Source organism: Macaca fascicularis, chromosome 3 (genome assembly GCF_037993035.2).
Source record: "Macaca fascicularis isolate 582-1 chromosome 3, T2T-MFA8v1.1".
Taxonomy (NCBI): Eukaryota; Metazoa; Chordata; class Mammalia; order Primates; family Cercopithecidae; genus Macaca; species Macaca fascicularis.
Window position 1 is genome coordinate 73,009,274 of NC_088377.1, and position 22,268 is coordinate 73,031,541.

Consider the following 22,268-nt stretch of genomic DNA (forward strand, 5'->3'; position numbering starts at 1 on the left):
TTTAATTTTCTTCATTCTCTTTGGTGTTATGCAGTTTGACTTATCATGTTGGATATCTTTTTTTATTGCTCTCTCATTTTTTTTTTTCTTGGAGATGGAGTCTCACTCTGTTACCCAGGCTGGAGTGTAATAGTGCAATCTTGGCTCACTGCAACCTCCACCTCCTAGGTTCAAGCGATTCTCCTGCCTCCGCCTCCGGAGTAGCTGGGATGACAGGCACCCACCACCATGCCCAGCTAATTTTTCCGTATTTTTAGTAGAGATGAGGTTTCACCATGTTGCCAGGCTGGTCTCGAACTCCTAACCTCAAATGATCCACCCACCTTGGCCTCCCAAAGTGCTGAGATTACAGTCGTGAGCCACTGCACATGGCCTCTTCATTGCTCTCTTTTAGGCACACGTCTGGTTTTTAATTTTAGAAATTTGTAAATAATTATTTATTAGTATGATTTATTATTTGTATGGATTCAGGTGAAATAATTGTGCTTTATTCTTTGTCATTCTATTCTTCGCATGTGTATAATTACATTCATATTGCTATTATTTTGTTTCTCTTTATTTGGTTATATTCATTCTGCTCAAAATTCCAGTTCATTAATCCAGTTTACTAACTCTCTCATCATCAACTTAGTCTAATTTTATAATTAATTCACATATTGTATGTTAAATTTCTTTATGTTTAAATTATTTAATTTCTATTTGACTCTTCCAAATTTGCTTGCTCAGTTTATAGTTTCCTGCTCTTTCAAAAATTATTTTGATACCTTTTCCCCATTTGTTTTTACTTAAACATTTAAAATATTTAACTTTAATATTTTATATTAATATTTATAAATGTAAATATATTTATAATACTTTTTACATTTAAAATATTATAAATATATTTCCAGTATGCAAAGTATATGTGATATCAAATTTCTTCCAACCCAGCCAGGCACAGTAGCTCACACCTGTATTCCCAGTACTTTGGGAGGCAGAGGCAGGCGGATCCCAGGCCCAGGGCTCACAGTAAGCATACAGACAAGTGGGCACAGACTCACAGACCAGACGGACAACCAGCCACGGCCGGGCCAGACGTGTGGACACAGGGCCAGTGTCACATACAGACCACGGGGAGACATGGCACTAGGGGACACACAGACTTGATGCCACAATGTGGGCAGGGCACAGAGCTCGAGGGACCTGGGCAGCGGCCGCTTGGTATTTCTGCACTGGAATCCTGTGAGACAAGGGTGGTGGCTGCTCTGGAGATCCCTGGGGCGGTCCCTCACGGCCCCTCTGGGCTTAGTCCGTCTTCCACACTGTTGAGCAGCTTTCCACCTCATGGCAGAGGATAAACACTGTGGTCATATCCAGGCAGACCCGGCCCAGGCGGGGGACAGTGCCGTCGTAGAAGGCCTTGAGCCCCTCTTCCTCAGGATCTGCAGCGGCAGTCCCGTGTGTTCAGCGTTTGTGCTTCTCCAGGCCCCGCATCCGGGTCTTGATCCCGTGCATGGGAGCGTTTCCCAAGACACTGGCTGCGCCCACAATGGCTCCGAATGCCCCAGCGACCAGCCAGTTCATGGGCTTGCTCGGTTGTCCCCTCGGTACCAGCTGTGCAGGGGGGTCAGGAGAAGAGGCGCACGGCCTGGTTCCAGCCCTGCTTCTGCGCTGGAAGCCCCGGTGAGTTCCCCTTGTTTCCGCACATCTCCCTAACCCGGTGGGACACTCCTCTGCACTGGAGGTCTGGAGGGGTCTGGCCGTGGATGATCTTCACCTTAATGGTGTCCATGGGACACACGACCACCACCGCCTCCGCCACGCCGGCGCCCCAGCGGCACCGCAGCCTGCGCTGCTGTAAAGCCGTCCCTGGGCTTCCCGCCTCTGGCTGCTGAGGAACTGGGACATTCGGAACCCAAAGCCGCCTTGGGGATGGAGCAGCAAAGCAGGGAGCCGAGGCGGCGGTGCATGCCCGGGACGCCGTGGCCGCGACAATGTGCACGCGGGATCCATGCGCGGTGCCCGGTGGGTGCCAGCGCTCGTCCGGCTGCAGCTACATCCTCCCGCGCTCCATGGAGAAGGGACGCTGATTTCGATGTCGCGGGCCTGGCCGCCTGCCCAAGGTCGCCTTACCCGTAGCCTCCGCGGCTGGGCCACGGCGGGCGGGAGGTGGGCGCCCAGCGTGGTCTGAGGTCCCAGCCTCCTGAATTCCGCACTGATTCAGCCTCCTGAATTCCTTAATTTGGTTTTAGCACAAATAAAGATCTCTCTAAAGATAAAAAGGGATGTGTTGGCTTCTAATTTTTGTTAAAAGCAATAGCATATGTTGTATAAGATAGTGCATTGGGGTAAATGGGTTATTATTTTTATTTTTTTCATCAGCCCACTGACATTGAAAGGGGATAAATAGTTTTTAGGTTATCTATGAGCAATTTTCCCTCAGATAGGCCTTAGTGTAGGGGTTTGTGGTCATGTAGCTGAGAGGGTAGGCAGGGATTAAAAGTCGTTATGGCAGTAATAACCTTCTGAAGACCAGGAAATTCAAACCCCTCTCATGGTAGTTTACTAATATCTCCTGGGTTTGCTGTGCCTTCCCTTTGTGCCTCTTCCCACACATGGTTTCTTGCACTTGGCCCAGCTGTATTCCACTGTTCTTTTGACTCCATGCTTCTTAGCCTGGTGGCAGTGGTGAGGGAGTGAGGAGATCTCTAATGTTCTGAGGAAGCCTCAGACTTAGCACTGTCAGCTGGGGTGTGGGTTTTTTTGAAGAGTTTTTTTGAAGAGTTTCCTGCCCCTCCTGTAGATGCAATGCCAGGACAAGAGCACATTCCTGTCCCTCCTTGTCCATGGTAGGGGATAGATGCTCCTTCTCCATGTTCTTAACTCCCAGTTGAAGTTGGCCTGCAACAGTGCCCTGCCAATTAATAATTTATTTTCTTTAGTGTGGGGAAAAGAGAGATCGGCCTGTTACTGTGTCTATCTAGAAAGAAGTGGACATGGGAGACTCCATTTTGTTCTGTATTTGAGATGCTGTTAATCTGTGACCCTACCCCCAACCTTGTCCTTGCAAGAGACATGTGCTGTGGTGACTCAACGTTTAATGGATTTTGGGCTGTGCAAGATGTGTCTTTGTTAAACAAGTGCCTGAAGGCAGCTTGCTGCTTAAAAATCCTGCCCGTCCCTGGGCAATGGAATATCTCGGTGTAAAACCCGATTGTATGTTCTGTTTACTGAGCAAGGAGAAAACCGCCTTACAGCATAAGGTGGGACTTGCTGGCGGGACTTGCTGGCGCAATGCTGCTAAGAGGTTTATGGAGATGTTTGCATATGCATATCAAGGCACAGCATTTTCCTTTGAACTTACTCATGTCACAGAGATCTTTATCCATATGTCTTACTGCTAATTTTCTCCCTAAAATGATCCTATTGTCCTGCCACTCCCTTATCTTTAAGATGGTAAAGATAATTATCAGTAAATACTAAGGGAACTCAGAGACCGGTGCCAGCGTGGGTCCTCTGTATGCTGAGCGCTGGTCCCCTGGGCCCACTTTTTCTTTCTCTATACTTTGTCTCTGTGTCTCATTTCTTTTCTCAAGTCTCTCATTCCACCTAACGAGAAACGCCCACAGGTGTGGAGGGGCAGGCCACCCCTTCATTTATGGGAGATGCATCTGTGCAGAAATGCGGGTGTTGGCCTTGTTTCTCCACCCTCAGTTTCGGGAGTTTTTCCCCAGTGCCTTGTGGCTCAGGTTTGGATGCTCTTTCTCTGCAGAGTAGGTCTTGTGTCATATAGGGGAGGTGGGAGGAGCGTGTCTCCAGAGTTGTAGCAGTGGATGGGATAGTGGTCCCTCCCTATCAGTACTGTGGGGGAAGCATTCTCAGGATTCTATCCTGCTTCCCTGACAGGCCTTGTAGGTTTCCTAGAAAAATTATACACAATGGTGTAAACCCTATGTCTGTAGACTCCAAAGTTTTACATTCTCCTCACCCACACACACACAGCCACCAGGAACTAGTTCAAAAGTTCTGGCTTAATTGTATCAGTTTTCATGGTTTTCAGGGTGCACATAAAAACCTGGGGCCTTTGTGACCTACAAGCTTGTGCATCCCCGATGTTGGGTTTGTAGTCTGCCCCGTGACCTCAGTTCTCTAAAGGGCTCAGGAGAAACCATCCATTCATTTGCAGTTTCTCCAGGGATTTGTTTGCTTGTTTAATGTGTAGGCGCAACTCTTTGTCAGGTCTCTGTATCTGTCAGGTCTCTGAAACTTAACTCAGAAACTAGTATTTTTAAACACATCATACTTTTAGTGCTCCTCTATCTATGCTAATTGTTCTTCAGTATTTTTTATATTTGTATGTCTTTATCTATTTTTAAACCAGGTTTAATTCCTTCTTAATCTAATTCATAACTTTCATTTGATTTATTCCCCTTTTCAGACATTTAAAGTATTGTGTGTTTCGAGTGGAGGAGGTCAGATTATAATTGACATTTGTCCTTGACTACTGGACATACCACTTCAGCCCTGATTACAGTTATACCTGAAGCCAGATCTACCCTTACCATGTATTTATTTTACTATTCAATAAATATTAACTTGTCATGAATGGTATATTTTGCTACAGTTGCAGGTTTATGAACCTAAATAGACAATAAAATAAATAAATAAATACCAAATTACATGGCTTCAGGAGGGTATAATTTTTTAAGTTTTTTGGCTCATTAAAATACTTTTGTCTTTTTGTGATTTGCAACCTTGAGTGATTTCCTTGAAATAGGAACCAGAGTTGAAACTGAAGTAGTAGGTGTTGGTGAGATTTTGATGGCTAAGAACATCGGGCTCATTTTGTAACTGAGAGGGAAATTAGAATACATCACCAGTTCCATACGATCACAATGCATTTGGAATAATCACCATGGCAACTCATGACTTGTATTTTAGGGGAGAAGAATTGTAAAATGACCAAGCACCAAGCTGACCCAGTCTAACACGGATCTTTGTCTTTAAAACATATCCGCGATACTCATGTAGGTAGTGTTTATGCTAAGGTTCTTCTTGAATTTTCACGATTTTGCTTCTCCAGTAGTGTGTGTTACTGAACAAAAGGGGCTTTCTATCCAAAACACCAGAACTCAAAACTGTGGCACTGGGTTTTTCTTTTTAAGAAAAAAAAAAAAAAGCTTTTTATTATAATTGCTGTTTATAATTATATAATTTTATGTTTGTTTTAATTTTTATTTCAGTATCATTTACAGTACAAGTGGTTTTGTTTACCTGGATGAATTATATAGTGGTGAATTCTGAGATTTTAGTGCACTTATCACCTGAGTAGTATATATTGTACCAAATAGGTAGTGTTTTTCACCCCTCATCCACCTCCCATCCTCTGTTCTGAGTCTCCAAAGTCCATTATATTACTCTCTATGCCTTTGCATACACATAGCTTAACTCCCACTTATAAGTGAGAAATAATGGTATTTGATTTTTCCATTCCTGAGTTATTTCATTTAGAATAATGGCCTCCAGCTTCATTGAAGTTGCTGCAGAAGACATTATTTCATTCCTGACGTGCTGACCTTGGGTTTACTGGACACATCTCAGAGACAGGGCAGAGGATGAGGGCAAGACCCCTCTAAGGCACTCCCCCACACCCTACCACTCCTGCTCTGGAAGGACCCCTGAAGGGCACTGGAGGGGTTCAGTTATCAGTGCAAGCCAACATCCACACCTGCGAGTACCAACAGCCCCAGAGAGCAGCAGGGGCCCCTCACTTCTGAGAATCCCTCCAAGGATGTCAAGACTTAAGCCAGGGAGTAGAGAGAATCAGTCTCTCAGACCCAGAGAGGATTCAGGGAAAGGGCACAGGAGAGGCCCCAGCTCAGAGCCAGAACACAGTTCAGTTCAGTGTGGGAACTCACGGCATGGAGTGGATGGCCCTGCACGGCTGAAGAGACCAGTGTGCGGGGGCGTCTCACCCGTTGTGGAGTCAGACTCTTACATTAGGTGGCGAGAGGGCGAGGTGAGAGTTACGGCCTTTCCCAACTGAACTCTGGACCAGGGCTTGAGCCCAGGCCAAATATCCCTGGGGAAAGGGCATGAGGCAGGAAGCCCTGAGCCAAGATGAACACTGGGGTGCTGTCCTCAGAGCAACCTGGGGTGCCCTGACAGCACCCATGCCCCAGTCTGCACAAACTCCTTGCTCTGAAATTAACAGCCTGCAGAGATGTCCTCAGTATCAGAACAAGTGGGCCACACAAAGCCCTCGAGGACTCCAGGAACCCAGGTTCATGCGGTGCAGCCCTGCAAGGGCCAGATGGGCTGGGGGGAAAAGTTGACCAAGTCTTCCTTCCTTCCAGCCAAATCTGGAAGAAAGGCCCCTTGCCTGAGCTGTGTTCCTGGTACCCAGGCCTCTGTGGGCATCCCTTGGCACAAAGACCCTCTCCAAGGGGGATGGGCCAGCCCTTCCAGGACCACCGGCCCAGCTCCAGAAACCCATGGGTCACCCCCACCGTCACCTGACTGGGCTGGGGCCTAGCAGCATGAAGGGACTTCCACAGAAACCAGGGCAGTAACCTGCTCTCTGGCGGCACTGGGGGCGCAGGGTCTGGCCAGCATGTCCCTGGCTCAGGACACATGCCTGGAAATTAGGATTTTCTCCTCTGCTCATCTCCTGAGTAAATCAATAATTACCCTCCCTCATGTCTCAAAATTCACATCCATGTAAAAGGCGCTGGTGGGGGTGACATTTCCAGGAAGCCAAAGGCCATGTCACCCCCCTGCAAAACGGCAGAGTTCTCCCAAAAGCGGGTGAACTGGCGCTCTGGCTGGAGGACGTGGAGGGCAGCAGCACAATGGACAGCGTCTGGGGCCTCAGGCCAGTTCCACAGCAGTTTAGGAAAGCAGGCGGCTCCCTGGGCCGAAGGAGGCGCGACGCTTTGGAGGGAAACCGAGCTGAGCAGCGGGAGGTGGAGTGAGGCTGAGACCCGCCCGATTTGGGCAAAGGCGAGGTGCACTTCACAGCGTCACAACCACCTCACTACTCAGCTCAGATCTGCCCCTCAAGTCCCTCTCCGGACTCACTTCCCTTAGGTAGGGTGGCACAGAATCAGTGGCCAGCATAGGTTTGTAAGCAGACAGGCCCACACAGCCCTGCTCCTCCCTCTGAGGCTGCACACCACCCGCTAGCCCCGCGATTGCTGGGACTGTGGGCCGGTAGCCCCGCGACCAATGGCCGAAAGCGGTTAAAAAACTACTCCTCCCAGCATGCCTGACGAGGCGCGCACCGCCCTCCCCTTCCCGCCAAGTATCATCACAAACCCTACTCCCGTTGCATGCTGGGATTGTAGTCCCGCAGCCCTGCGAACAAAGGCCAAAAGCAGTTAAGAAACTACTTCTCCCAGCATGCCTCCCTCCAGGTGTCCTTACCAACCCCACTCCCGTTGCATGCTGGGATTGTAGTCCCGCAGCCCTGCGACCAACGGCCGAGAGCGGCTAAGACACTACTCTTGCCAGCATGTCCTGCAGTAGGGCACCGCGCTATGTCTCCCTCCAGGGATCTGCACCACCTACAATCCCGTTTCACGCTGGGACTGTAGTCCTGCAAGCCTACAACTAACAGCTGGGTGCGGATAAGGGACTACAGTTCCCCTCATTCCCAGCAAAGGTCCCGCCGCCACCGAGCTCCTCCAGGATTCCAGTGCAGTTCCGCCGTGCGGAGGGAAGCTTGGCTGTTCACAAACCTCTCCTGCCCTCGAGGAGACAGCTTGGCAGGAGCGGCCGATCTCACCTTGTCATTGTGACACGGTGTCTCCCCAAAGTGCCGACTTCATGACTTGTTGTGCCCAAAGTTTAATTTCCCACAGAACAGGTAGAGGCCAAGAGCTTCTCGCAGCCTCCGCCGCAGGGTTGCCATGGTAATGTTCGTTTCTTCCCTCCCCGCCCCCCACCCGCCACTGGCCGTCTGGACCCCACCCCGTCCCTCTGAGGGGCCTCTCCTTTTAACCCCGCCGTCTATTGTCCCTCCCCTCGCCACATGCGCAGTGCTGCCACTTGGTCCCGCGAGGGAAGCTCCCTTTTGAGTGTCCGAAACCGTTAGTTTACTGCCTCATATGAAGGTACCCAGTCTCTGGTAACCTGGCACTTCACTTTTGAAAACCACCTTTTTTCCTGCACCTCTTTGCTCCCCAGATGCACCTACTGGACCCCGGGCTGGCTGTATGGCCCGCGTCTGGGTCAGGCCTCGCACGCAGACGCTCCTGCCACCGTGATGAAGAGGAGAAAATGTCCCAGGGGAAAGGCGTGACCTTGCTGCATTCAGTCAGGAAACAGCCATGGGGAAGGGACCCCCTTAAACTACTTTGGGAGCCACATCCACCACTTCTCTGCCCCCTACCCAGGCTGGTTCCCAGGCCTTGGGGTCCTAGTGTGGACCTCCCTGCCGTAATTAACGCAGGTGCAGGACCAGAGAGCGCCTTGGTCCCTCCGAACACATGAGGAAAGTTTGTGTGGTGAAGTTTGGACAGTGTCTGTGTTTCTGCCCTGAATAGGGTTCCCTAGAAAATCTTTATCCATTTTTAAATACTCTCTTTGGTACCACTTTTAAGACTTTGCCGGTGGAAATTAACAGTGATCATTTTTTTGAATCCATTTTTCTATTTGCTTTTTAAGATTAACTCTTAAGTACTCCACAGCTACACGCTTCTGAAACTGGCGGAGGCACAGCGTCAGTTCTGTACAGGGCGGACGCAGCAGGACAGAATCTCCCTGGGCATCTTTCTGGAGCATCAAATTTACTGCAAGATTTTAAAGAAACAAATTTAGTTGATTTCCAAGGTAAGAAATTAAACCTTGAAAACTAGACTAAAAAGTCATCTGCGCCTGACGTATCGGACTTTCTGCAGGAAGAAAACTCTAAGGAGAGCATATTGTCCATTATTATAAATAGTGAAAATGAGAAATCATAACAAGTCCCTTGAAAACCCTGCCCTGCCAGCCTTCTAATAGGGCCTTGGTGTGGTTTTATGTGGATTTTCTTTTTGAAGTGTGCTCACCTTTTGAATATACAAATTTGGGGGTTTGACTAAATTTTGCAAGTTTTCGGCTATTGTGTATTTGCTTTTGTATCATATTTAATTTTTCTGTCCTCCCTCTCCTCAGACTCAGTCATTCCACAGGTCTCTAAGGCACTTTTCATTTTCTTCAAACTTGTTTCACTCTTCAGATTGGATAATTTCTATTGCTGTCTTCTGTTTCTACTCTGTTTATAAACTCAACAGTCTTTTTAGTTTTTCGTTTCATTATCTCTCTATTCCATTCTTTTTGTCATTTCCATTTCTCTGCTGAGGCTCCACGTGAGTTAATTCATTATGAGGATATTTTCTTTTATCCCCATGAACATACTTATAATAGCTGCTCTCAAACCCTTGTCTGCTGATGACATCGTCTTGGACATCTTAGAATTAGCTTCTGCTGCCTGCTTTTTATCTTGCGTATAGATTACATTTTAACATTTCTTCACACATTTCATGAATTTTGATATTGTGTACTAGAAATTATAAGTAGTAGTTATAGAGACTCTAAATTCTGTTGTATTCCTTTGAAGAGGATTGTTGTTTGAAGAGGGGTTAATCTGATTGGATTCAAACAGCAATACCTACCTCACCTACAGTGGACACAGTTGAAATCCTCATTCTGTTACTGCACACACATACATGTATTATATATGGTTGTGCATTCCTATGTAACTGTACCTAATATTTTATCCAGATTTTATCATTGTTACCTGTGAGAGTGTTTAACAAGCAACTCTAGCGTTACTGAAAGTCAGAACTCACTTTTGTTTGCTTATTGGATTTGAACACGTAATACCTTTGTTTTCTTTTGTAACATTTTTCAATTTGAAGTCTTATTTGGTCTGATATTAATATAGCCAACGCAGATCTCTTTTGCTTATTATTTGCTTGAAGTACTGTTTTTCTCTTTTCACTTTCAACCTAGTTGTGTCTTTCAATCTAATGTGAGTCTTGCACAAACACGATAGTTGGATCATGTTTTTGTTGTTGTTGTTGTTGTTGTTGTTTTTTGAGACGGAGTCTGGCTCTGTAGCCCAGGCTGGAGTGCAGTGGCCGGATCTCAGCTCACTGCAAGCTCCGCCTCCCGGGTTCCCGCCATTCTCCTGTCTCAGCCTCCCGAGTAGCTGGGACTACAGGCGCCCGCCACCTCGCCCGGCTAGTTTTTTGTATTTTTTAGTAGAGACGGGGTTTCACCATGTTAGCCAGGATGGTCTCGATCTCCTGACCTCGTGATCCACCCGTCTCGGCCTTCCAAAGTGCTGGGATTACAGGCTTGAGCCACCGCGCCCGGCCGGATCATGTTTTTTAGTCTGTTCTGCTGATCTCTGCCTTTTAATTCGATAGTTCAATCCATTTACATTTAGAAGAATTATTCATAAGTAGACTTCTGTCATTTTGTTATTTGTTTTCTGTATACTTTGTCTTTTTGTTTTACATTTTCTACATTATTTTCTTCTAATGTATTGGGTTGATTTTTTTTAGTAAAATATTTTAACTTTTTATTTTCCTTTGTGTATATTCTATAGCTTCTTTTTGTGATTACCATTATGGTGATGACATTTAACATCTGAATTTATTTATTTTAATTGCTGCATAGTAGTATATTCAATTATATGAACATAGTATAATTTTTAAATCTATTCTACTTTTGATAGTCATCATTGGGATATTTAATATGCTTTTTTTTTAGGTGAGTATTGAGTTTACATAAACATTGAGCGGAACTTACAGAGTTCCCATATATCCTCTCCCTACACCCAGCTTCTACATTAGTGTAGCATATTTGTTACTCTTAATGAACTAATATAGAAGAGTTTTTTTTTTTTTTTTTTTTTTTTTTTTTTTTTTTTTTTTTTGAGACGGAGTCTCGCTCTGTCGCCCAGGCTGGAGTGCAGTGGCCAGATCTCAGCTCACTGCAAGCTCCGCCTCCCGGGTTCCCGCCATTCTCCTGCCTCAGCCTCCCGAGTAGCTGGGACCACAGGCGCCGCCACCTCGCCCGGCTAATTTTTTGTGTTTTTAGTAGAGACGGGGTTTCGCCGTGTTAACCAGGATGGTCTCGATCTCCTGACCTTGTGATCCGCCCGTCTCGGCCTCCCAAAGTGCTGGGATTACAGGCTTGAGCCACCGCGCCCGGCCATAGAAGAGTTATTATTAACTAAAATCTAAAGTTTTCATTCAAATTCATGTTTTCTGTTTTACATTCTGTGGATTTTGACAAATGCATAATGACATGACACGTATCCATTATTGCATTATACAAAATAGTTTTATTGTCTTAAAATATCCACTGTACCCCATCTATTCATCTCACCCCTTTTTACCCCAAACTTTTAGAAAGCACAGATCTTCTTACTGTGTCCATGGTTTTGCCTTTTACAAAATGTCATACGGTTGGAATCCTGTAGTATGTAGCCTTTTCAGACTGTCTTCTTTCACAGCCGTATGTATTTAAGGTTCCTTATGTCTTTTCAAGCCTTGAAATCTCATTTTTTAAAAATCAGTGAATAATGTTGTATGGTTGCACCACAACTAGTTTATTTATTTACCTATTGAAGAACATTATTTACCTATTAAGAACATTATTTACCTATTGAAGACCATCTTGTTTTGTTCCATGTCTTGGCAATTATGTATAAAACTGCTCTAAACAGTCACCTGCAGAGTTTTGTGCAGATGAAAGTTTTCACCTCTTGGATTAAGGCCAAAGAGTGTGATTGCTGGATTGTGTGTAAGTGTATATTTAGCTCTGTAAGAAACTGGCAAACTGTCTTCCAAACTAGTCATAAACTTTGCATTTTCACCAACAATAAATGAGAGCTCTTGTTACTCTATATCCTCACCAGCATTTAGTGTAGCCGCTGTTTTGGATTTTAGCCATTCTAATATGTGTGTGGCAGTATGCCGTTGTTCTTTTCAATTTCCCAATGATATATGCTGTTGAGCATATTTTCATGTGCTTATTTGCCATGCTTATATGTTCTTTAGTAAGGATCTGTATCATTTGCCATTTTATAATTGGGTTGTTCATTTCTTATTCTTGAGTTTTAAGAACTCTGGGATTTTTTTTGCATATTTTTGATACCAGGCTTTTATCAGTTATGTGTTTGGCAAATATTTTCTCCCATTCTGCGGCTTGTCTTTTTATTTTTTAGCAGTGTCTTTGGCAGTGCAGAAATGTTATTTTTAATATGGTTCAACTTAGCAATTTTTCCTTTCATAGATCATGTTTTTGGTGTTTTTGTTTTGTTTTGTTTTGTGACAGAGTCTTACCCTGTCACCCAGGCTAGAGTGCAGTGCAACCTCCTACTCCCAGGTTCAAGCGATTCTCCTGCCTCAGCCTCCGAGTAGCTGGGACTACAGGCACGCACCACTACACCCAGCTAATTTTTGTGTTTTTAGTAGAGACAGGGTTTCACCATGTTGGTCAGGATGGTCTCGATTTCTTGACCTCGTGATCCACCCAACTTGGCCTCCCAAAGTGCTGGGATTACAGGTGTGAGCCACCGCGCCCAGCGTTTTTGGTGTTTTATCGAAGGAGCAAAACCTGAGGTAATTCAGATTCTGCTCCTTGTTATCTTCTAGGAGTTTTGTGGTTTTTCCTTTTATATTGGTCTGTGATCCATTCTGAGTAATTTCTGTGAAAGTTGTCAGGTATGGGTTTAGGGTTTTTTTTTCTTTTTTTCTCTGGCATGTGGATGTCCAGTTGTTCAGTACTGTTTGTTGAAAAATTATTCTTTCTCAATTGAATTGTCTTTGTTCTTTCCTCAAAGATAAGCTCACTGTATTTTTATAGGTCAATTTCTGAGCTTTCTCTTTTGTTTTATTGATCTGCTTCTCTGTTATTTTTTACCAGTACCATGTTGTTTTGATTACTGTAGCTTTATAGAAGTGCTTAGAGTTGGGTAGTATCATTCCTATAACTGTCCTTTTAAAATATTTTCTTGGTTATTCTGAGCTTTTTGCCTTTCCATATAAACTTTAGAATCAGTTTGTCAATATCCACAAACTAACTTTGTGGAATTTTGATTGGGATTGCATTGAATATGTAAATGTAGTTGGGAAGTACTGACATTTTAACAATGTTGAAGCTTTCTTTACTTGAATGTGGATTATCTCTCCATTTATTTAGATCTTCTTTGATGTTTTTACAGTTTTGTAGTTTCCTTTATATAGATTCTATGTTTATATTTATTTTATGTTTGTACCTAAGAATTTCATTGTTATTGGTGCTAGCCTAAATGTCACTGAATTTTTAAATTTCAAATTGTAACTACATTACTGATATATAGGACAGTAATTGACATTTGTATATAAATCTTATATTGTGCAAAGTTACTATGATTTCTCATTAAAATTGGTTATTCTAAGATTTTGTTTTGTGATCTTTTTGTATTTATCCATAGGCAATTATATCATCTGTGTAAAAAGACAGTTTTATTTCTTCCTTCCCAATCTACGTACCTTTTCTATTCTTGTCTTATTGCATTACCTAGGGCTTATAGTATAATGTTATATAGGAATGGTGAGAAGAAACATCTTTGCCTTGCTCCTGATCTTAGCAGGAAAGCATCTAGTGTTTCAACATTCAGTATGAGGTTAGATGAGGGGTGTTTGTTTGTTTGTTTGTTTAGATGGAGTCTCGCTCTGTCTCCAGGCTGGAGTGCAGTGGCACGATCTTGGCTCACTGCAACCTCTGCCTCCCGAGTTTAAGCAATTCCTCTGCCTCAGCCTCCCAAGTAGCTGGGACTACAGGCACACCACACCACGCCAGGTTAGTTTTTTGTATTTTAGTAGAGACAGGGTTTCACCATGTTGGCTGGGATGGTCTCAATCTCCTGACCTCATGATCAACCCGCCTTGGCCTCCCAAAGTGCTGGGATTACAGGCGTGAGCCACAGCATCTGGCCAGATGTAGGTTTTTTATAGACATTATTTATGAAATTGAGGAAGTTTTCTTCTATTTCTAGTCTGCAGAGAGATTTTCTCATGAATAGGTTTTGGATATTGTCAAATGATTTTTCTGAATGTATTGATAAGATCTTATCTTTTTTTAACTTAATATGATGAACTGAATTTTTTTTTTTTTTTTAAGACAGAGTCTTGCTGTGTTGCCCAGGCTTATCTTGAATTCCCAGCCTAAAGTGATCCTCCCTCCTTGGCTTCCTACTGCATTAGAATTACAGGTATAAGCCACTACACCCAGCCTAATTTATTTTCAAATGTTGAACCAGCCTGGCATGCCTGTAATAAATCTCACTGGGTTGTAGTAAATAATTCTTTTTTTACATTTTTGGACTTGATTTCCTAATATGTGGGTGAGAGTTTTTGCATCCTTGTTCATGTGAGATATTGCTGTGTATTTTTTTCTTGTAATGTCTTTGTCTAAATTTGGTATTATGGTAATTCTGGCCCCAATGGATGAGTTTGAAAGTATTCACTCTGCTTCTGTTCTCTGGAGCAGATTGTAGACAGTTGGAATAATTTCTCGTAAATATTTGCATAAATGTACTAGTTATCTCATCTGGCTTTGGTACTTTCTGTTTGGTAAGGTTATTTATCATTGCCCAGTTTCTTTAATAGATGTAGTACTATTCAAATTGTCTGTTTCTTATTGTGTTGAGTTCTGGCAGGTTGTTTCTTTCAAGGAATTTGTCTCTTTCATTTAGGTTATCAAATTTGTGGGCATAGAGTGGTTTATAATGTCTCTTTATTATTCTTTAATTCTTCATGTGCTCAGTAATGATAGATCCTCTTTCATTTCTAGAATTAGTACTGTCTCTTCTCCTTTTTCAACTGAAACTAAAAAGGAACATTTTAAAAAGTGAAAGCTATTTTTGATAACCTATTTAATCTCTCATGATCTGCAACTGTGGGTACATAGGAAGTACATGGAAAAAGATGTTTGGCAGAGCTTGCCAACAGATTCTTTCCTGCATCAAGAAGGCATGCCTATCAACATGACACTCTTAAGAGGGAAGAATGTGACAAAAGAAGGATGTGATCTGCTCTTGGTGAAGAGCCACCTGGCTCTCCCTCAGCTGCACGTGGTGGCCTTAATGTGCATCTTGCTAGAAGGGGCATGCAAGCCAGGGCCTGCCAGCCAAGCCATACAGGCTAAGGGCAGTCTCAAGTCCATCTTTTATTTCATCGAGCTGTTCTAGTAAGGAGCTAGAGTTTTATGAATACTGTAAACTCTTTATCATATTTCTTTGCTATTTCTAGAGGATTTGTTTTAGGAGTCCTCTTGTATACCAAAATGCATGGATGCACAAGTTATTTATAATGGTATGGTATTTACATAAAACCTATGCATATTCTCCTGCATACTTTACATCTTCTCTAGATTACTTTTAATACCTAAATTGTTGTTATACTGTATTGTTTAGGGAATAGTGAAAAGAAAAATAAAATTCTATAAATGTTCAGTACAGAAACCTTACTAAAAATATTTTTGAGGCTCATTTGTTGAATCCAGGAATGCAGAACCAATAAATAAGGAGGGCCAGCTTGACCTCTGTTTGGAATCCAGGAATGTGTCCTCTTCCTGTGTTTGTAAATGGAAATTTATTTCAAAACATGACACAACTGCTTCTTCACTGACATTTTCAAAAACTTGCAAGAAGCAGCCAGGCGCTGCCTCACACCTGTAATCCCAGCACGTTGGGAGGCTGAGGCAGGTGGATCACTTGAGGTCAGGAGTTCAGGACCAGCCTGGCCAACATGGTGAAACCCCATCTCTACTAAAACTACAAAAATTAGCCAGGCATGGTGGCAGGCGTCTGTAATCCCAGCTACTCAGGAGGCTGAGACAGGAGAATCACTTGAACCTGGGAGACAGAGGTTGCGATGAGCCAAGATCGTGCCACTGCACTGTAGCTTAGGTGACAGAGCAAGACTCTGTCTCAAAAATGAAATGAAACAAAACAAAAAAATATATACTGATAAAGACATTTTGTATGGCAAAGGGTAAAGTCATCAGGAAAATATAAAAAATTACATATATGCAGTTATCAAATAAGCACAGAAATACATGAAGCAAAAATGACAGAAATAAAGGGAGAAATAGATAATTCAACAATAATAGTTGGAGACTTTAATGCCCCACTTACATTAATGGATAGAACAAGTAGACAGAAGATAAAAAATAGAAAACATGAACAACATTATAAAACAACTAAACCTAACAAACATATGCGCAGCACTGCATCCAACATGAGAATATATATTCTTCTCAAATCCACATGGAACATTCTCTAGGACAGACCACCTGCTGGGCCATAAAACATACATCAGTAAAAATAGAGATTGAGATAATACAATGGGTGATTTCTAATTATAATAAAAAAGAATCAGAGATCACTGAAAGCAAGAAATTTAGGAGACTCATAAGTATGTGGACATTAAATGGCAAACTCCCAAATAATTTATGGATCAAAAGAAAACCACAAATACTATCAGAAAGTGTTTTAACATCAATGACAATATAACCAAAACATAAACCTTATGGAAATTGGTGAAAGCAGTGTTTTGAGGGAAACCTATACCAGTGAATTTCTTCATTAAAAAAGAAAGACAAATCTCAAGTCAATAACAAAAAAAACTCAATAACAAAAAAAATCTCAAGTCAATAATAGTAAGTTCTCCCAAACTTTTAAATCAATATACTATCTGGCTTTCCTGGGACAAAATATACTAATAGAGGAAAAAATAATCATGAAAAAAAAAAAAAAAAACCCTAGAAGGAAAGACTGGGGAATGGGACACTTTGGGGATTGGGCTGTGATAATAGTCTAGGAAATTTAGGAGGTCATGTGGAGGCTCAGGGCCAGGTATGTGGTCTAGAAAAACCCAGGAAGAGGGCCGGGCATGGTAGTTCACACCTGTAATCCCAGCACTTTGGGAGGCCAAGGGCGGGTGGATCACCTGAGGTCAGGAGTTCGAGACCAGCCTGGCCAACATAGAGAAACCTTATCTCTACTAAAAATACAAAATCAGTGGAGTGTGGTGGCACACGCCTGTAATCCCAGCTACTCGGGAGGCTGAGGCAGGAGAATCTCTTGAACCCGGGAGGTGGAGGTTGCGGTGAGTTGAGGTCACGCCATTGCACTCCAGCCTGGGCAGCAAGAGCAAAACTCCGTCTCAAAAAAAAAAAAAAAAAAAAGGAAAAAAAGAAAAGAAAATCCCAGGAAGACCCTCAGTATTCACCCTTGTTTGACTTTCAAACTCTGCATCAGCAGAAAGTAAGGCAAGAACCAAGTTGTAACTTTCTGGATGATTAGTAAAGGCATGCTCCAGCACACACGCGCACACACACACACACACACATACACACACACCCAAAAGAGAACATTATAAAATTTATTTGGAGGAAGTGGGGAAATAACAAACATTTAAGGAAATCTCTGCAAATCACTAGCTTACCACCAGGCTAATGGAACAGAGACATCAATGTATGACAGAGCACACATCACAATAGGTAGCAACAAAAACACAGAAGAAGGATGGTAATCTGATTTCAAAATTACTATAATATTCAAAATGTCTTGTTTTCAACAAAAAATTACACAATATGTAGGCATATATTATTTATTGGTTACACTTGAATTTGTAGTTTCTATTTTGATTTCCAAGCTGAAAAATATACTTTTTATCTATAAATTTTCTAGCTGTAAGATTTCTGCTTTTATTAAATTAGTGAGTCTTTTGGAGCCTAAAATTTTGCAATTTTCAATGATTTTTTTCTCTATTTGAAAATGTTGTATATTCTACTTACTTGTTCATTTAACACATTTTTTTCTAAGACCACAGAGATATTCTTTTTGTTTTTTAATACATCATAATTTATACTTAAAATTTGGTTTCACCACCTTTACAAAGTAGGTTTGTTGCATGGCTAGTAATGTAATTTTTTTCAGAAAGCTAACAAAATTTAATTTATTCTGAAAATGTTATCTTAGGGTTATTTTTATTTGCCATCACTTGTCATTGCCTCACCCAGATTAACACCACCTCACTCGCAGAGCTGACTTTTTTGTGAAGACTGTGTGTGATTCTTTCTGTTTCTTTCTGCATTTTTCAGTTTTTAGCAATCTCACAACACCAAACAGCCAAAGTGAGTTTTGGTGTTAAAAATCTTCAGTAGACTTTTTTATTGCTCAAAGGATAAATTACTTCCACATTTTATTTTATTTTATTTTATTAATTTAAAAATGTTAATTGACAAGTGAGGCTTGTGTATATTCAGGGTGTGCAATGTGTTGACTTGATACATGCACACATTGTCTAATCATTTTCACAATTAATTAAATTAATATAACTCCTATTGTTCAAATATTTGTGTCCCTCCCAAATTTATTTTAAAACTTAATCCTTAATACAATAGTATTATAATATGGAGACTTTAGTTGGTGGCTAGGCCGTGAAAAATCTGCCCTTACCAATGCAATTAGCTGCCATTGTAAAATGGCTTGAAAAAATGAGTTTGGCCTATTTTGTCCTTCTGCTGTGTGAGGACATTGCTTTTAATGTGCCATCTTGGAACCAGAGACTGGACCCTCACCAGACACCTAGCCTGCTGATGCCTTGAGTTGGACTTCTCAGCCTCCATACCTGTGAGAACTCAGTTTATACTGCTTATAAATTATCTATTCTAAGGTATTTTATTACAGCAGTTGGAACAGACTAAGATAACATCCAGTAACATCCATGCTGTGCAGTAGACCACCAGAACTTGTTTATTTTATACCTGAAGGTTTGCACTTTTTATTAACAACCCTCCATTTCTCCACCCACAGCTCCTGCTGTATTCTCTGTTTGTATTCTCTGTTTCCATGACTTTGACTTTCTAGGCTTCACATATAAGTGAAATCAAACAATATTTCTTACTCTCTGGCTTATTTCACTAAGTCTGCTGTTCTCCAGGTTAATTGCTATAGTTGTAAATAACAGGATTTTCTTATTTTTATGGCTGAATAATATTCCATTATATAAACACACCACAATTATTTTATCCATTCATTTATGAATGAATACTTAGGTTATATGCATATCTGTCATTGTAAATAATTGCACAATAAATATGGGAGCACAGATGTCTCTTCTAGATACTAATTTTATTTCCTTTGGTTATATATCTGCAAGTGGAATTGCTGGATAATGTGGTAATTCTATTGTAAGTTTTTAGAAAGCTCCACAATGACTTTGATAACGATTTTACCAATATTTCTATATTTTTAAAAAAATGGGCCGGTCGCTGTGGCTAACGCCTGTAATCCCAGCACTTTGGGAGGCAGATGCAGGCGGATCACAAGGTCAGGAGATCAAGACCATCCTGGCCAACACAGTGAAACCCTATCTCTACTAAAAATACAAAAAATTAGCTGAGCGTGGTGGCATGCACCTGTAGTCCCAGCTACTCCGAGTGGCTGAGGCAGAAGAATCACTTGAACCCCAGAGGTGGAGGTGGCAGTGAGCCAAGATCATGCCACTGTACTCTAGCCTGGGTGTCAGAGCAAAAGACTCTGTGTCAAAAAAAAAAAAAAAAAAAAAAAGTTGTACTCTGTTGGGAGACAATTTTCATAGACCTGTCAGTTTACTTTTTAATATCCTCTATAAGCTTCTATTTGGACAATCTTTTCGATCCATAGGGATGAAAACTATCGAAGGCTCCATCACCAAACCATGGCCTTTCCTCAATGTTGTAAGGCCTATGCCAAGGAGAAAGAAAGGGGATGCCTTTGGGTGCCCCAGGCACACACAACTCTCTGAACTCTTTCTCCAGCCAGCTGCTGCAGACAAAAGATGACATTTCTGGGAAGATGAGGACTTGTTTCCAGACCAGTACCCTAGGGCCATGAGGTCTTATGGCCCAAACGCTATGCTTACCTCCAGCTGAGTGCCTGAGATGGGCCCTTTCTGTGTCTCCCCAAGGCTTGGGTGCTGAGCCTGCCTTCCTCACCACCTAACCATAGTCTTGAACTTGCGGGGAAGGAGGTTTTCTCCCTGCCCTGGAAGAGGACAGATAACTGATTTCCATTCTTTTGATTCTGTTTTAAAATTTTCTTTCTAAAAAAAAGAAAAAGAAAAGAAACAAGGAAAAAAAGATATCATAACCAAAGTAGGGGCAATATTTACATAGGTGAAAACACATAGATATGTCTATAGGCAACAGACATGTGGCTAATTTACATATAAATTAAACATATTATTGTCTTAAGGGTACAGAGCTAAAAAATTATTCAATTCATAATATCAAGTGTTAAATGCAAAAATACAATGAACTGATCTGAGAAGTCATACCCCCCAAAAAACACGACCTGTTCCCCAAAAACCTACTGAAATAAAAATTCACATAAAATTAAAAATTAAGAAAACAACCTGAAAGGAAATTTTCATGTGGCTACACGTTACTTGTTGGTTACACTTTAATTTTTATTGTCATTTTACACAGTGTTCAAGAAACATTGCTTATAGGATTTCTGCCTTTGTGAAGTTAAAGACACTAATTTAGGTTTAAAAGCTTTCAATATTAAATGATTTTCTTGGTATTGGAAAATTATTGGAAAATTACATCCATCCTCTTCTTAGTGCTCAAAAATGCTGATCACTTTTCCACTTGATTAACTTTCTAATAAAATTTCAAACTTTCAAATAGTTCCTCAACACTCCTTATTTTTTCTATACCAGACAGTTGATTTCCATGATCATTTTAATATCAATTAATATTGTAAATGTATCAATTTTTTATTTAATCTGTGTGTACACATTAAACTCTTTGGTATTAAATCTATGTGTAAATGACTTGAAATTGCACATAACACATCATTAATAATATCTAAGCATTCATCTGATTAATCAGATTTTCTTCTCTTTCTACCGTTTTGCATTTACTGGGTCATTTTGTGTTTTTTAAAATTTATAATTCCTCTTCTTTAAACATATTTCCAATATATGAAGTGTATATGATGTACAAATATTAACATTTAGGCGATAGTTTCAGTTTGTCATTTAGGCAATATCAAGTCTAATGATGCAGTTTTCCAATTAACTTTATTCTTTGTTACCTATTTATAATATTTAAATTTAATAAGCCCATAATTTTATATATATATATGTACATATACATATCAATGAGGACTACAGTAAAACAATTTAACATATGCATGAGCTCATGTAGTTTCCTTTTGGTGTCAAAACACTTAAAGTTTACCGTGTTAAAAAATTACCAGTATATCGTATAAAAATAGTAACTATAACCTTTAAACTGTACTTTAGTCCTCTAGATTTCATTTATTTTATGTAACTGAAATGTTGACTTGTGTCTCTTTTCCCCCCCGTCATCATTCTGTCCTGTCTCTATATAGGTATTTAATCTTTTTAAAGATTTTATATATAACAGAAATCATGCAGTATTTTTCTCTCTCTGTTATTTCCCTTAGCTTAATATCCTCCAGGTTCATTTATGTTACACAAATGGCAGTATCTTCTCCTTTTTACAAGTTGAAAAATATTATATGATATATTATACACACACACACACACACACAAACACCTCCCCCACAAATTTTTTTCTCCACTTGTCCATCAATGTACAATAACTTGGTCCCATAACTTGGCTGTTGGGAACGATGCTGTGGTGGGGCACAGGGAAGAGGGGAGTGCAGATATCTCTACAAGATGCTGATTTCATTCCTTGTTGATATATAACTTATAAGAGGGATTACTGAGCCATATGGTAGTTCTAGTTTTAGATTTTTAGGAACCTTCATACTGTTTTCCATAATGGCTGTACTAACTTACATTCTAACCAGCAGCATACAAGGGTTCCCTTCTCTCCACATCATCACCAACACTTGTTATCTTTTGTCCTTTTTATGACAGCCATCCTAACAGATGGGAGGTGATATCCCATTGTTATTTAACCAGAAACTGTAAAACTCCTGGAAGAAAACGTAAGGGTAAATGCTACTAGACATTGGTTCAGATAATAATTTATTAAACAGGACATTAAAAGCATAAGCAACAAAAAACAAAAATACAAGTAGGAGTACATCTAACCCGAAAGCTTCTGCACAGGAGAAATCAATCAATGAAATTAAAAAGCAGCTTATGAACTCAGAGAAAATATTTGCTAACAATATATCTCATAAGGGGTTAATATCAAAAGACATAAGAAGCCCACACAACTGCATAGAAAAAAGAGAGAAAACTTACCAAAAT

The 22,268-nt window shown here is 41.2% G+C and overlaps 1 long non-coding RNA gene and 1 pseudogene across 1 annotated transcript in view; both read left to right on the forward strand.

Annotated features, from left to right (window-relative positions):
- The first annotated feature begins 1,482 nt into the window (after positions 1-1,482).
- LOC102127476 (uncharacterized) lies at positions 1,483-2,261 on the forward strand (annotated as a pseudogene).
- Positions 2,262-7,674: 5,413 nt separating this feature from the next.
- The window catches only part of LOC102115862 (uncharacterized), a 200,218-nt gene continuing 185,624 nt past the window's right edge, over positions 7,675-22,268 (forward strand). Inside the window, exons 1-2 of the long non-coding RNA XR_001489297.4 lie at positions 7,675-7,892; positions 8,167-8,811. This is a non-coding gene — a long non-coding RNA (uncharacterized lncRNA). The remainder of the gene's footprint in view (positions 7,893-8,166; positions 8,812-22,268) is intronic.